The sequence below is a fragment of the Temnothorax nylanderi genome, unplaced genomic scaffold, assembly GCF_030848795.1.
Source record: "Temnothorax nylanderi isolate EJ_2023f unplaced genomic scaffold, tnyl_v1.0 TNYL_tig0807_pilon, whole genome shotgun sequence".
Taxonomy (NCBI): domain Eukaryota; kingdom Metazoa; phylum Arthropoda; class Insecta; order Hymenoptera; family Formicidae; genus Temnothorax; species Temnothorax nylanderi.
In genome coordinates this window covers 1-16,035 of record NW_027249869.1, presented here as the reverse complement: position 1 = coordinate 16,035, position 16,035 = coordinate 1, and the positions used below count along the sequence as shown (strand labels likewise).

General features: G+C 32.1%; 1 long non-coding RNA gene across 1 annotated transcript; it reads right to left on the bottom strand.

Annotated features, from left to right (window-relative positions):
* Positions 1-13,187: 13,187 nt before the first annotated feature.
* On the bottom strand, positions 13,188-13,807 carry LOC139785461 (uncharacterized). The gene is made up of 3 exons (XR_011721951.1): positions 13,570-13,807; positions 13,417-13,478; positions 13,188-13,300 (listed from the first exon to the last, which is right to left on the bottom strand). It is a non-coding gene; the product is annotated as an uncharacterized lncRNA (long non-coding RNA).
* Positions 13,808-16,035: the final 2,228 nt, after the last annotated feature.

Genomic DNA, 16,035 nt, shown 5'->3' with positions numbered 1-16,035 from the left:
GTAGTCTACCACGTAAGACGGTTGGCTCACGATCCAGAGGTCCCGAGTTCGAATCCCATTAAGGTAAGTGTGTTTTTCAAGTACGAGAAAATATTTATAATCATAGGTTGCATCTTAAGAAACAAATTTAGTTAAAAAGTAGTAATAAAATTTCAAAATAAATATAATTTTTTTTATGTCGGGTGAATTTCCTCATTAGAGTTCAAATTGACATCGATTCGACATTGTTTCGACATTGATTCGATTGCTATATTTGTCATAAATATCAAATAATTCTTCAAACAAAGAGGTTGGAATCCCTCCGTTTGCAGACTCTATTATGACATCAAAAAACGTTATAAAAGCGCTCTAGTCGCTCTAGTTATCATACGAAATATATCGATTTTTCAAAGATTTCGATATCGATGAATGTCAAAGCTGTGACCACCTGAATACCGAAATTGATGTGAAGATCGATTTTATATTGATATCGAGATTTCGATATCTAATCGACGTCGATCCGATGTATCATTTCTCACATGGGAGTCTACTTGCAACTGTGGTGCGTCATAATTGATAACATGTAGAATGTAGGAAATATCAAAACCACGAGATGCAACATCTGTTGCAACCATGATTATTTTAATTGCGGCCACGATAAAAAGAATTGACGATTCTTTCTTTTGCGTTTGAGCAGTCTTAAATCACCATCTGTTGTTAAAACACTATAGAGGAAGTGTGGGTATTGTGTGGGATACCCTAAGCCTTTTTTAAGATAATTTGACTATCAAAAATTAATTATCAAAGATAACTGAACTCAGTTTGCACTGAGTTGTAATGTTAAATGTTTGTGATAAGGTATTCCTATCAAATTTTGTTTATTTATAATAAGTTTAGTGTTATATCAACTTTTTGAAGGTAAATTTCAGAGTGGTAATGTAGATGTACATGTCGGATAATGCGGATCAGCTTATTAATCTTGCAAAAAAATAATTTTTTGTATTTTTTATGCATATTAGAAAAACTGCGCCTAATATGCATAAAACGTGCGTGCGTGTATGCGTGAGTATGTGTGTGTATGATTATGTTTCTGTATGAGTGTGTATGTGTTGAGTGACTGCTTGCGTGTTATAAACAATGTGCATATTTCTACAGTTGTATACGGGTAGACTTTATAGCAACAATTTGATGCCTTATCTTTTGCTTGTGTGCAATAAAGATAATAATAATATTGTACCCCATTTTTTTAAAACTGAAATTTTGACTAAAAACTCCTATAAGAATATAACTAAACCGCACACTAGGAAAAAAAATTTAGTGTCTCCAACAAAAAAATTTGGTTAAAATATGCCCAACAAAACTGTTTAGGTGCTATCTGTGTTACTTATGTTTTGTTGTTACAACGTAATACTTTTGTTGTAGCAACCAAAAATAGAATTTGTTTATGGAAAACAAAAGCGTTTAGTAATCTAAATTGCTTTATTGCAACCAAAAATTTTAATTACTGAAATCAAATATTTTGTTTAAAGATATTAATTTTTTTATGATTTATATATATATAAATCATAATATATATAAACATTATATATTTAAATTATGTGTATATACTATGTGGGGTAGGTTGTCAGGAGTGAGCACGCTCTAACTGACAAGCTTGAATGCTGGAGAAGACCCGCTGAGCTGCCCTAGATATAAGGGTCGATGTCGAATCTTCCTTACGAGAAAAATACCGGCGATGCGCCGCGTAGCGGAGTGAGAAAACGTCTTAACTAACTGTTTAGTTAAGTCGTTTTTTAACAGCAACGAAATATTTTTGGTTGCTATAACAAAAGTATTACGTTGTAACAACAAAACATAAGTAACACAGATATTTGTTTACAGCAACTAAACAGTTTTGTTGGGCATATTTTAACCAAATTTTTTTGTTGTTAGAACAAAATTTTGGTTTGTACAACAAAACATTTTTCCTAGTGCATCATTTTATTCTAGAATTATCGTAATACGATTTCCATGTCATAAATGTGTTCAAAACCCACTCGGCATGTAATATTTCAGAAACATTTCTGCAAAATTCTAATGTTTCTGAAATGTTTCTGAAAAATTAGATGCCGAGTGGGAATTTACTTTAACTACCTTTTCTGAAGAAAAATAAAAAAAGTAGCATTTGATGACATCGAAAAAAAGTGTTCCTAATATTGCACCCTTACATATTTTTGTAAAAAATACAATTATGATACACAATTTATGCTGGAAATAGAAACAACTCAAAATAGAGCACATAAAAGGTTGGTAAAGATATCCTCTTTTAACAATTAAGAAAGCCCATAAGAGGTTTCACGGACTATAGAGTGGGGTGAAGTAGTCAGCATTCTGCCCGGCCGATTTACTCCCGGAAGAAGATCTTTTTACTCATTGGACAGGAAGCTGAGAGGGACCGTCAGAGGTATTCTAGACGTTCTAGAGGCAGACCTGTTAGGAAAAATGGGTAGTATAATAAACATTCCCAAAGGTCGAAATTAGGAATATCACAAGGAAGGAACATAACCGATTAAAGCATTGCAATAATGGTTAGCAACGAATATCTCTAATTTAGGACTGAAATTAGACACAATATCACATGTTTTTATAACAGAAATTCGTTTTTGGTACATATCTTTTTGCTGTATTATTAATGACAAAAGACATCTCTTGCGAAATTTCGAAACTTCGTTGAAACTATAATATGTACACGCCACTTTTTATATCACAGTTGACTGAAATAAAACAAAAGATCGATCAAAGCAGCGTTGTTCAACAGCTTCCACTGCTCACTTACAGAATGGGCGCATTCAGCAGAACAAACCGCTCAGTAGCAATCGAACGTGATTGGCTCTTACTTTTAGACCCAACAAATTAACGTAGCGTGTTGATAAGACGACACTCAACAGTTGTGTCTGCTGAACGCGGCCAATGTAACACGTAACAGCCAATATTGTAGGGCGCGGAATTAGGAACAAGAGCGATATTACATATAGGCACAGTTTCCCTAATGATCAAGTGGTCTGTAATAATTATTATATTACATATTTATTACATTATGTATTATATATTTATTTTATTATAAATTATTACAAACTCTAATTTTTGTGCTTTTAAAAACAGTGTAATACAGATGTATGTAACATGTTCAAAACTTTTACTCATAATAATATACAGGGTGTCACTTAATTCGTGCTTACTATTTACACCAATATTCCTTATGAAAAATTGAGTCAAAAAGTCTTGATCTATTTTTTTCTATAATATTTAATAGAGTAGCAGTTATTGAGTAAAGTCAATGCAAGTAGTTATCGTTAAGACGGAAAAAAGGATGGGAAGTTTCGATTTTTTATCGACTTCGACGGGTCAATGAAGTCACAGAAATAGACGCGTATCCCTCGTTACGGATCTTCGCAACACTCAATAAGTTGCGGGAAACTTGGTGTCTTTCAATGCTGGACTTGAAAAACGGATATTGGCAAGTGCCTTTATCTTCGAAAAGCAGAAAAATTACCGCGTTTATCATGCGGGCAAAAGCCTGATGCAATTCACGGTCATGCCGTTCGGACTGCACTTCGCCCCCGCAATGTTCCAACGCCTATTGGACACCGTACTCGGACCAGAGCTGGAACTCAACGTGTTTGTCTGCTTAGATATCATCGTTAGCCGAATCTTCGACGAATACCTCTGCGTATTACAAGAAATATTCCACTGTCTCCGAAAAGCGCACCTCCGACTCAATCCCGACAAGTGCCGCTTCTGTGTCAATCGCATTAACTATCTCGGACACCTCATTTACTGCGAGGAGGACATCCGGATCGACCTGAGAAGATCAGTGCCATCACAAATTGGTCCGTCCCACAGAACGGCAAAACATACGACAGTTCTTGTGAGTGGCATCTTGGTATTGCCGATTTACCGAAGGATTCGCCATCATCTCCATCTTGCTGATCGCACTTACATGTAAACAGGCTAAATGAACCTAGAAAATCGCCGAACAGATCGCGTTCGATCAACTGAAGCAAACCCTGACCGATGCTAATGTGTTTCAACTTCACACGGCAGTTCATTCTACAGACAGATGCCCAACGGGATTGGTGGCCGTCTTGACACAATACATCCCGGAAGAAGAGCGGATGATCGCATACGCAAGTCGCACCCTCAATAAGGCCGAACGTAATTATCTGGACTGGAGTATCTGACCGTCGTTTGGGGCATAAAGTAGATACGTGGCTACCTAGAGAGATGCCATTCTGCTATTATCACCGATAATCAATCCTTACGATGACTCCAAATGCTGAAGTCCCTGGTTGGGGCGTTGGTCCTTCGAACTCCAGCAATATGATTTCGAATTGAAATGCCGGAAGGACACTCAACAAGATGGCCTGTCACGTCAACCTGTGATCTACGCCGTTACCAAACTATAAAGCGCATGATACTAATGTATGTATAGCACTCCGTAAAGACCGCACCCCAGGAAGTACCGGACTTCAAGATAAAATGCGGCCGACTGTTCAAGCATGTGCTGTCACAACTTTGACTTTTAAAAAACGCCGGCGGAGGGACAGTGAAACGAGTGCATCCCCAAGGAACAACGGATTTCGAACCGCTATCATGCATCCACCGCCAGATATTTGGATATCTGGAGGTAGCCGAAACGATTGCGCGAATTGCAGTATAATTCTACTTGCCCGAGATGTTTTGCGACATTGCACAGTATACGTGCGGCAATGCCAGAACTGTCTCGTGCACAGACCCTCCAGAAGCCTCAGCAGAAATTGAGACTTTTTAGTTTATTTTGACGAGTACTACATGCTCCTAAAATTTGATACTTTTTTGAACACCCTTATATTATTAGTAATTTTTATAGTATTATTTTCATTATTTCATAGTTTGTTGAATATTATAGATTTACTAAATAACATAATACATACAGAAACATCGACAAATATACAAATACAAATATTATGATTTCCTTAAAAGACTAATTACTAGATAAGGAAATAATAATTCTTCAAGTATGTATATACACGTATAATATTATATATATATAAACGTTTTATAGGAATAGCATTTGCTACTTATAAAATGTTATAATTGCAAAATACATTACCATACATCAATATCTAAAAGAAAGAAAAATACATAAGCGTTCAAATATCGTTGATATTATTAACAACGTCACTAAGGAAATGTCAAATTCGAAAGAAATTAAAATAAATTGAAGGAAAGATAAAAAAAATTAGAATTTATGTAAAAAATGAAAGATATATGATGCGGAAGTAAATATGAATATTAGATAAAGGTAGTAGATAAATTTCTTCACGAGCAACAGAAAATTTTTTAAAAGCGCAAACATATCTGTTTTAAGTAAATGCTAAAGGTAGAAGATATAGTCCTATTTTCAAACAACATTGCCTTTATATTTTTCTATTCCTAGAGCTTATAAAAATTTAGCGCTTTTAAACTATATTTTGCCTGTCTAATCCTAGAACATAAGAACGACTTACACATACCTTTTATCTAACTCCAGGCATTCAAAATATTAAAATTAAAACTAAAACACTGAGGAAATTGATAAATATTGTATTTTATGTTTGGACGAAATGTTTTTAAAAACACATTTACTTTGTGATTCAACAAGAGTTGTAGATTTTCAAAATATGGGGTTAGATAACATGTATATTGAACAACATTTATATATACTTGCATGAAATGTGGTTATAATGCTATATAGTTATAGAGCTATACGCCATTTTTAGAAAAGATATGCCATTGGCATATTTTTTAAAATTTTACGTTTGATAGTTCTTGTTTATTAAATACTTTACATGAGACTATAATAGACTTAAGAAATATTGGTTTATAAAAGTTTATGTGTTACCTCAAATATAAATTCCAATTTTGTAAAGCTGTTTGAATTTTTACATATCAGTATTGGAAAGTAGTACTTTGAAAATAATAATAAAAAATATTTTATATAAAAGAATGAATCTGCTCGTATGTATAAAGAATTGAAATAAAAAATATTAAAGATGTTAAGTAAATAATTATTTAACATCTTTCGTTGCTCAGTTATTGGCTCTTTTTATTTCAATATTTTAGATATTTATTAATGCATCATATATATTTAAAACACGAAACAGATATGCTTGAAATTCAGACATCTATTGATAACAAATATTTCCGTTAATATGGAAATTGATATTTACGAATATTGTAATGTGTCAATATAACTGAAGAAAATGCATTTACGTATATTTGTGGATATTTATTAAAACGCTGTCTTGTAAAGCATATATATGTGAAATGTGTAAATTACTTTTAGAGAAAGTAGTGATTTAAACACTTTAAATAATATGGTAATTTCTGTATTAACAGAAAATACATTTGGCCAAGTGCATATTCCAAGTTCTCTATTTCTACTGTGTAGAAAGAAATGTATACAAAATTGTTTGAAACTTTATTTATTATTAAGCAACCTAACATGGTGCAAAATATTACAAACATTTTTTCAAAAATTAAAACTACATAATTAAATAAAAAATGTTCATGTTTACCAATTATGTATGTACCTATATATTTAACCCTTAAGGTGCATACGTGGGTCTACGGCGTCCGAGCCAAAGTGATATTTGCTCGTAACTGTAAAACTTGCAAGCCTGTCAGAAGATATTAAATAAACGATGTTTATCAAAATGACTATAAAATCATTAACTAAAATATAGACAGATGTTTTATGAATTTTTTTAGATTTTTTTAAATATTTTAAAGTAGGAAAAATAGTGTTGAACGTGACAGACTCACGTATGCAACTTAGAAGGTACCGAAAAAACGTACGCACTTTAAGGGGATCCTATAGTGGCAGTAGTTACCGACATTTTTTTATTTTAAGTAATCTTTGAATTGGCTTTACAGAATGGCAAAATCCTTTTACAGAATTAAAGTACGCACAAAAATTTACCTCGCGACACACGATTTCATATCGGGAACGAAAAAAAATTAAAAAATTAACTAATTTAGGCACATACAGCTGTCATGACGATAATAACAAAAATACTGCAGTTTATATATATCAGTACAAAATTACCTTTTTCAAAAAAGGTAAAAAAAGGGCGCCAAGTACACGCGTGGTTGTTACCTCGGAAAAAAACCAAGTGGTAGTATCATTAATTTTAAATGCAAAAAAAATAAAATCTATTCTAACCTAGGTGATAGTGGCTTTAATTTTTCTTAACAAAATTATTAAAAACAGAAGTCGTTTTTGTTCAACCCAACTGGCCTAATAATTAATATATTTAAACTCACAACGTTTTGAAAAATTATCTCACAAAATTGTCTCACAAAAGTTGTCTCACAAAATTGTCTGACAAAAATTGTCTCACAAAATTGTCTCACAAAAATTGTCTCACTTAATTGTCTCACAAAATTGTCTCACAAAATTATTAAATTACAAAATTGTTACTTTATTCAATCCAAGTGATATCTACCTCGAAAAAACCTAAATAACAAGTGGTATCTATTTAAAAAAAAATATGTGAAATCTTTTAATACTGCGCCAATTACAAAGAGAGAAATATACCTTAACAAAATTATTATTATATCACGAAATTGCGTTACCAAAATCAATCCAAGTGATATATATATACCTTAACAAAATTATTATTATATCACAAAATTGCGTTACCAAACTCAATCCAAGTGATACGTACCAATAACCTAAGTGGTAGTAGCCTTATTTCTCCTTAACAAAATTATATCACAAAATTGCGTTACCTAACTCAACCTAAGTGATATGTTATTTCAAAAAAATATATGAAATCTTTAAATTACGCCAACTACAAAGAGAATATATATATTGCTTTGAAAAATAATTGTAGTGCAACTACTCTTAAAAAATAAAACAAAATTGTGTTACCTAACTCAACCCAAGTGGTATGTATCTTTGTATTCCTGAGGATCTTTCTATCAACCCAAGTGGTAGTAGTTTTAATTCTCCTTGATAAAATTATAATATTACAAAGAATCATTTAATTATTTTAATCACAAAGAATTAAAGAGGTAACATTATAAAATAAAAATATTTAATTAAAATAAAATAAATAAATTTTTCTTGTAAAAAACTTGGCGCTGCTTTTTTAAAGTCTATCCAGACAAATTTGCATCGCGCATAAACATAAGCGTAAGAAATTGATTGGTTCATATATATGTGCAAAAAGAATAGACCAATCCATCTCTTTATGCATATGCTTATGCACCTATGCAAGTTTGTCTGGATTAACCTTAAAAAAGCAGCGCCAAGTTTTTTACAAGAAAAATTTATTTATTTTATTTTAATTAAATATTTTTATTTTATAATGTTACCTCTTTAATTCTTTGTGATTAAAATAATTAAATGATTCTTTGTAATATTATAATTTTATCAAGGAGAATTAAAACTACTACCACTTGGGTTGATAGAAAGATCCTCAGGAATACAAAGATACATACCACTTGGGTTGAGTTAGGTAACACAATTTGTTTATTTTTTAAGAGTAGTTGCACTACAATTATTTTCAAAGCAATATATATATTCTCTTTGTAGTTGGCGTAATTTAAAGATTTCATATATTTTTTGAAATAACATATCACTTAGGTTGAGTTAGGTAACGCAATTTTGTGATATAATTTTGTTAAGGAGAAATAAGGCTACTACCACTTAGGTTATTGGTACGTATCACTTGGATTGAGTTTGGTAACGCAATTTTGTGATATAATAATAATTTTGTTAAGGTATATATATATCACTTGGATTGATTTTGGTAACGCAATTTCGTGATATAATAATAATTTTGTTAAGGTATATTTCTCTCTTTGTAATTGGCGCAGTATTAAAAGATTTCACATATTTTTTTTTAAATAGATACCACTTGTTATTTAGGTTTTTTCGAGGTAGATATCACTTGGATTGAATAAAGTAACAATTTTGTAATTTAATAATTTTGTGAGACAATTTTTGTGAGACAATTAAGTGAGACAATTTTTGTGAGACAATTTTGTGAGACAATTTTTGTCAGACAATTTTGTGAGACAACTTTTGTGAGACAATTTTGTGAGATAATTTTTCAAAACGTTGTGAGTTTAAATATATTAATTATTAGGCCAGTTGGGTTGAACAAAAACGACTTCTGTTTTTAATAATTTTGTTAAGAAAAATTAAAGCCACTATCACCTAGGTTAGAATAGATTTTATTTTTTTTGCATTTAAAATTAATGATACTACCACTTGGTTTTTTTCCGAGGTAACAACCACGCGTGTACTTGGCGCCCTTTTTTTACCTTTTTTGAAAAAGGTAATTTTGTACTGATATCATGCATTTTGTAGTGTTACGCATCCTCTTCTAAAAAGGGCATGTCATCCATACTCGAATCTATCGAAATATTATTGTCGCTTTTCCGCAATGCGGATTGGTTCTCTTGTGCTTACTTCATGACCGGCTGTCATGGCATATTTTGACAGTTGTGTGGTTAATAGTGTAATAGTAACAGTGAAATATTAAAGTTAAATAGCGCGCGTGCATGTCTATATAATACAAGAAAAATTTATTTATTTTATTTTAATTAAATATTTTTATTTTATAATGTTTCCTCTTTAATTTTTTGTGATTAAAATGATTCTTTGTAATATTATAATTTTATCAAGAAGAATTAAAACTACTACCACTTGGGTTGATAGAAAGATCCTTATTAGGAATACAAAGATACATACCACTTGGGTTAAGTTAGGTAACACAATTTTGTTTTATTTTTTAAGAGTAGTTGCACTACAATTATTTTTCAAAGCAATATATATATTCTCTTTATAGTTGGCGTAATTTAAAGATTTTATATATTTTTTTGAAATAACATATTACTTAGGTTGAGTTAGGTAACGCAATTTTGTGATATAATTTTGTTAAGGAGAAATGACTACTACCACTTAGGTTGGTACGTATCACTTGGATTGAGTTTGGTAACGCAATTTTGTGATATAATAATAATTTTGTTAAGGTATATATGTATATATATACCTATATATATTCTCTCTTTGTAATTGGCGCAGTATTAAAAGATTTCACATATTTTTTTTAAATAGATTCCACTTGTTATTTAAGTTTTTTGAGGTAGATATCACTTGGATTGAATAAAGTAACAATTTTGTAATGTAATAATTTTGTTAAGAAAAATTAAAGCTACTACCACCTAGGTTAGAATAGATTTTATTTATTTTTTAATTTAAAATTAATGATACTACCACTTGGTTTTTTTCGAGGTAACAACCACGCGTGTACTTGGCGCCTTTTTTTTTACCTTTTTTGAAAAAGGTAATTTTGTACTGATATCATGCATTTTGTAGTGTTACGCATCCTCTTCTAACTAGTCTTATAAAGAATATATCTTACAAACAGTATGTACAGATTGTAAAGCTAAAGGTGTTACAGACTATTATTTCTAAGAAAATAGATTTTTTTAAATAACATGTAGACATGATACAAATAAAATTAATTTATTCTTTATGTTTTTTTGTACTTTTAAGTACTCTGCATTTAAAAATAATTTACATTATTTTCATCCATTTGTATCATGTCTATTTGTTATTTTAAAAAATTTGGCAATTATACCGTTCAATAAAGCAAAGTTTCAGCTTTAAGAATCTGTTTTTTGAATTGCAATACGATGATTTTTAAGGAAGTTATGAGCAATCAAAGTCAAAATGCTCATTTCTTATTCAATCCACGATAAAAACTTTCAAAAGTAGAGATTTCAAGCTTTAAAATCCTTTTTTTAAATTTAAATTTTGTTCATTTTTAACAAAGTTACAGCTGCTTGAATTTTGCCTATTTTTAAAGACAAATTTAGTGTTCTTTTAAAATACCTGACACATTGAAGATAATGAAAGTGCTTCTAGCATGCTCGGATTTTAGATTTCGAATATGCAACAAAATCAATATGTAAGTATTTCTTCAGAAAAATACATCAACATTGGTTAGCGCTTAAACGTTAAATTTTCTTTTCCTGCGTTAAAAACTAAAGTTACGATTTATTTAAACATTATTGGTGCAATAACTAGGTAAAACATTAATTTAAACATACATGTGTAGTTTAGACAGGATATAAATCCAGGTCAGAATTACAAATTTCTTGAATGTACCAGCATTTAATTATACAGTAAATAATATATTTATTTACAGTTACAATAGATTATACATATTAAATAAAACTTGATTTGGTAAGTATGAAGTAAATAACAACAATATAATAGTTTTATTAAATGTTTATTTAGCAATTATGTTTTCATGTATGTATAAGAAACGTAGCATATTCACATATTCACTTTGTATGTGTGTGTTCATATGTGTATGGTCAGAGGTACGAATATATAATACTGACGGGTTATATTACTGCTTAAAAATACGGCTTAAAAATAATTATGTTACTGTCTCGGTCTTCTGCCTCGTCTACCCCAATGGTAGTTAGCTGACGACATCTTTCTTCTTGTCGTCGTATCCCCGCGGCTCTGCCTCTTGGTCTTCGAACTGTAAATATGCTCATGTACCATAGCGTTTGGTCCAAAGCGTTTGGTCTGCACTATGCGATCGTGTTCTTCTCTATTTTAAAAAAGGTAATTTTGTACGAATATCACGCCTTTTTATAGTATTACGCATTTTATAAACAGTATGTACAGGGTGTTATTTCGAGGTATAATACTACCACTTTGTTTTTTTTTCGAGTATTATTGACAATGCGATCAAGTGCGATTTTTTGCGCATTTTTATTACAGACGTTCATCATTACATTAACATAACAAAGTCTATACTTTCAAGGTACATGATGATCGTTTTAAAATGGTATCTACCTGTGAGATCTTTAAGGATTATGCGCAGTGTTCAAGCTCCCGCACGGAGCACATTAAGCTAAATTAGTCTTCGTTATTTTATTTTTATCTTGCAAATTGTCTTTATTTGTTCTCTCTCTCGCGAGCTTACCGATTATGAATATCGAGTCGCCGCAAGCGCTTGGACACTTCGATAAGATTAAAGCGATCACAGACAGAGGCATTCCGGTAAACGAAACGCCGCGAACACCCCAATAAATACAGAGGCTAATACTTCTTTTTTTTAAGGATTTCTAATGATATCCGTACCGCACGTAGGGCGTTCCCGTCGTTGCGAAACCGTTTCACGACTCGAAGGCTGCAAATGTAGCGAGTCGAGTTGTAACGCAAGCTCCGTGTCCCAATTCGTTCTAGATACGCTCCTCTCTACCTAATGTAATACATTACTCGCGTAAAGTATCGCGCAATTGTAATTGTACGTTATAATAAATGTAGTACAAATAGAGAATATACCGCGCGCGCGCGTGATGTAAAATTGTAAGAGTAAACCTAAAAGGTAGTAAAATCGTAAAACGTAAATATCGTAGAAAAGTTTCGCGAAAAAGCAAAGGCTCGTTCCAAAACAATAGCGGAAGGCTTATGAAATAGAATAAAAAGAAAATATGATAAAAAATTTCCTCATACACATTCTCCGTTAAGCTCTGATATTTGTATGATTCTTCGTCCTTATGTTAGTTCGTCTATCGATTATCTGTCAGTAAGAAAGCATTTATACTTCTAGTAGACCTTCGTGTTATAATTCTGAAGGCACTGTTTAAAAGTTTATTACATTTCTTGGAATAACGGGTCTTCGCAAAACACCTCTTCGAATGGTGCGACAAGGAGAGTCGTTATAAACATCGACATGACCATTGCACACGCCTCCTTCGGTCTATATCACAAAATTCAAAATAGAGTAGTCTCAACTTGACAGCCTGTGCCACAATGCCAATGCCGTATTTGTCGGGTCTGTGATCGGTTAGGAATTATCGTGAGCTAGCAAAAATCGATGGTCAGAATTCAGGCTTATGATACGCAATGGCCGGTGCATTTCCATTAATTATGTCATATCAATATCGTATCATTATATTACACAAACGCTTATTAATTTAGAGGCACATTGCTAAGGGTCTCGGTTTTTTTCTTTTCAAGTTGCTCCCTACATTAATGAACTTATGACAATTAGCTAATTACGATTATTCAATATGAATATGAAAAGATACATGTACAATAAACATGATTAATCTAATTCAATATCATCCTCACTTCCTTTTGCTCTTTACTTTCATTCGTTTTCCTCACTCCAATAGACTGTTCTGCGTTGTCATCCTCGTTGCCACCACCGCGTCTTCGTTTACCCGACTTTTTGTTCTCTTCAATGTTTTTCATGTCCTAGGGTGTTACAATATCCTGAAAATAATTTTAAGTAATATAACAAAACCCTAAAAGTTAAACCTATGGTTAAAATAATATATGGAATTTTAAGTAAAAATGCATTCAAATTTATATATCTAAAATCTACTTACACGTAGGAGTTGATAATAATCTCGTTGATTGGAATGTGGCTTGGATCAGTCAACTCGCGAAACTGTAATATAATAATAAATTGATTCAAATTTTCGGATACATCACTTCATACGATTCTTTCACACGATGACGGTTAATGTTAATTTCCTTACCTTATTATTATGTTTCGCGTGTTCTATACTTGTCGTCATAACGAAACATCTGACCGAGACATTGCGCTTCTTGGCTACCTGTATCTCTTTCTCGAAGCTGGATCGGGATTGGTATTGTCTATAACTATACTTTTTCCTTGATTCAAGTATATTGTTGGACTGCGGCAATGCACTTCTGCCAGCTGCCTAAAGTGTCTCTGTTGACGTATCCGTATTCCTTCAGATAATTCTTGCAAAATGCGATTTTTCGGAGTCTGGACTGCCGATCATAAGTACCACCTGTTAATGGATATCTATAAGCACGAGGAAAGAGCGGGCCTCTGTTCACATTTGACGTTCACAATGATATTCGTGTTATGCACGATGCTTCTGTCGAAATCGAGGAATCACATGCCGGAAAAGTTTTACTTAGGTATTTATCATTAAAAGAATACTTTGTATAATTCTCTATTTATGTTATTTTTTATTTTTTCTCATTAGATCATGGTACCAGAGGAACAAACACATTTTTCCAGCGAGTAGATGGGAACCTTTTGATCCAACGAAAAGTTACGACAAGTATACAGTGTCGGATAAAAATAGGAAGAAAGATAAAATCTGATAAACTTAGATTCAACGAATTGTCCAATTTCGTTTAAAGGATTCAGATTCAAAGGACTGTAAATATTAATAACCAGATAAATAACTTTGTTTCATCGTACAATTGATTCATTGGTTCAACAGATTGTAATATATATATATATGTATATATATATATATTACAATATATTACAATATATTACAATATATTACAATTACAACATATTTCAATATATTACACATATACAATATATACGCGTATATATATATAGCTACATTGTATTTTTAAGGACTGTGATTTTAATTCTTTAGTTATGTGATAATATTTAATTCATTTACCTCGATTATGTAGCTCTACTAAATTACAGTCCTTTGAATCTGAATCCTTTAAACGAAATTAGACAATTCGTGAATCTAAGTTTATCAGATTTTGTCTTTCTTCCTATTTTTATTCGACACTGTATACTTGTCGTAACTTTTCGTTGGATCAAAAAGTTCCCATCTACTCGCTGGAAAATGTGTTTGTTCCTCTCGTATCATGATCTAATGAGAAATAACATAAAAGAGAATTATACAAAGTATTCTTTTAATGATAAATACCTAAGTAAAATTTTTTCCGGCATGTGATTCCTCGGTTTCGACAGAAGCATCGTGCATAACACGAATATCATCGTAAACGTCAAATGTGAACAGAGGTTCGCTTTTTTCCTCGTGCCTAATCGCAATATTACATACATTAAATAACATGCCAACATTGTGATATTGCTTCATAAGTTTTATCATTTAGTATCTTTACCTTAGTTTACAATAAAATCGTAAAACGTATAATGGTGCGTAATATAAGAAAGATCCTCCTGGACATACATGAACTGAATCTGCCATTACTGTTTTAAGCTCGCTGAATTCACGCCCTCAAAACTTCTAAACATCTCTGAAGAAGCTGATAGATAGAATTACCTGTATGTGAAAATTTAATAATTTATGCCGTAGAAACATTATATATCACGCCAATGTTACTCCAAAAGTGACACTGGAGTATTTTAATAAATCACTAAGACATTCACCTTTCTTCATTATAACACTCCGACGATGGCCAGATCCATCCCAATAACTGAATGTGATCTCAATTTCTTCTTCCTTCAACGCGTTCTGCTTCTAGCCCATTCTTGCCTCAATTCTTCCTTAAGTTTATTTTCCTCCTCCTCCCTTTCCCTATCTGGCAAGAAACTTGTATCTACATCTGGATTTTTCTTAATCTTCTTAATCGCGGGGCCATCAGATTGCACATTTTCTGACTGCAGGGATTTTTCGGCATTGTCTTCGTCAGAAGACATCTCAGCTACATCTTCGGCTTCGTCCAGATTAAAAGACAAAGCTTGAATCTGTCTCTTCTGTTTGTTCTTTTCTGTCTGCTTCGCCGCTAACGTTCTTTCCTTTCCTGCTCTTTTTCACGTCCTTCTATCTATATCAAAGCATAAAACACTGGGCAAAATCACATAACATTTAGAGCACTGGGCAGAAATCACACACACATATATATATATATATTCACGCAAACTGACATATATAACATCGTGTTATTTTTACATTACATTTAGGAAAATTATTTCATATAGACGTAAACTTACATACATAGGGAGCTTTCCAGCAAGTGACACAAGCCGACACAAACGTCGTTCTATCTTCTTTTTTGGCATTTTGGAGTAACAAAGACAAAACGATACCTGTGTCGACTTGTGTCGCTTGCTGGAAAGCTCTCATAAATGAATCTCGCGTTTTATGTAAAATCGCGTTTTATGTTAAATTTTGTAAGAAATCGGTAATCTAACCTATTACTATGTTTACGCGAGCGTTACTTAATTCTGTAGTAACTTACGAACGATACGA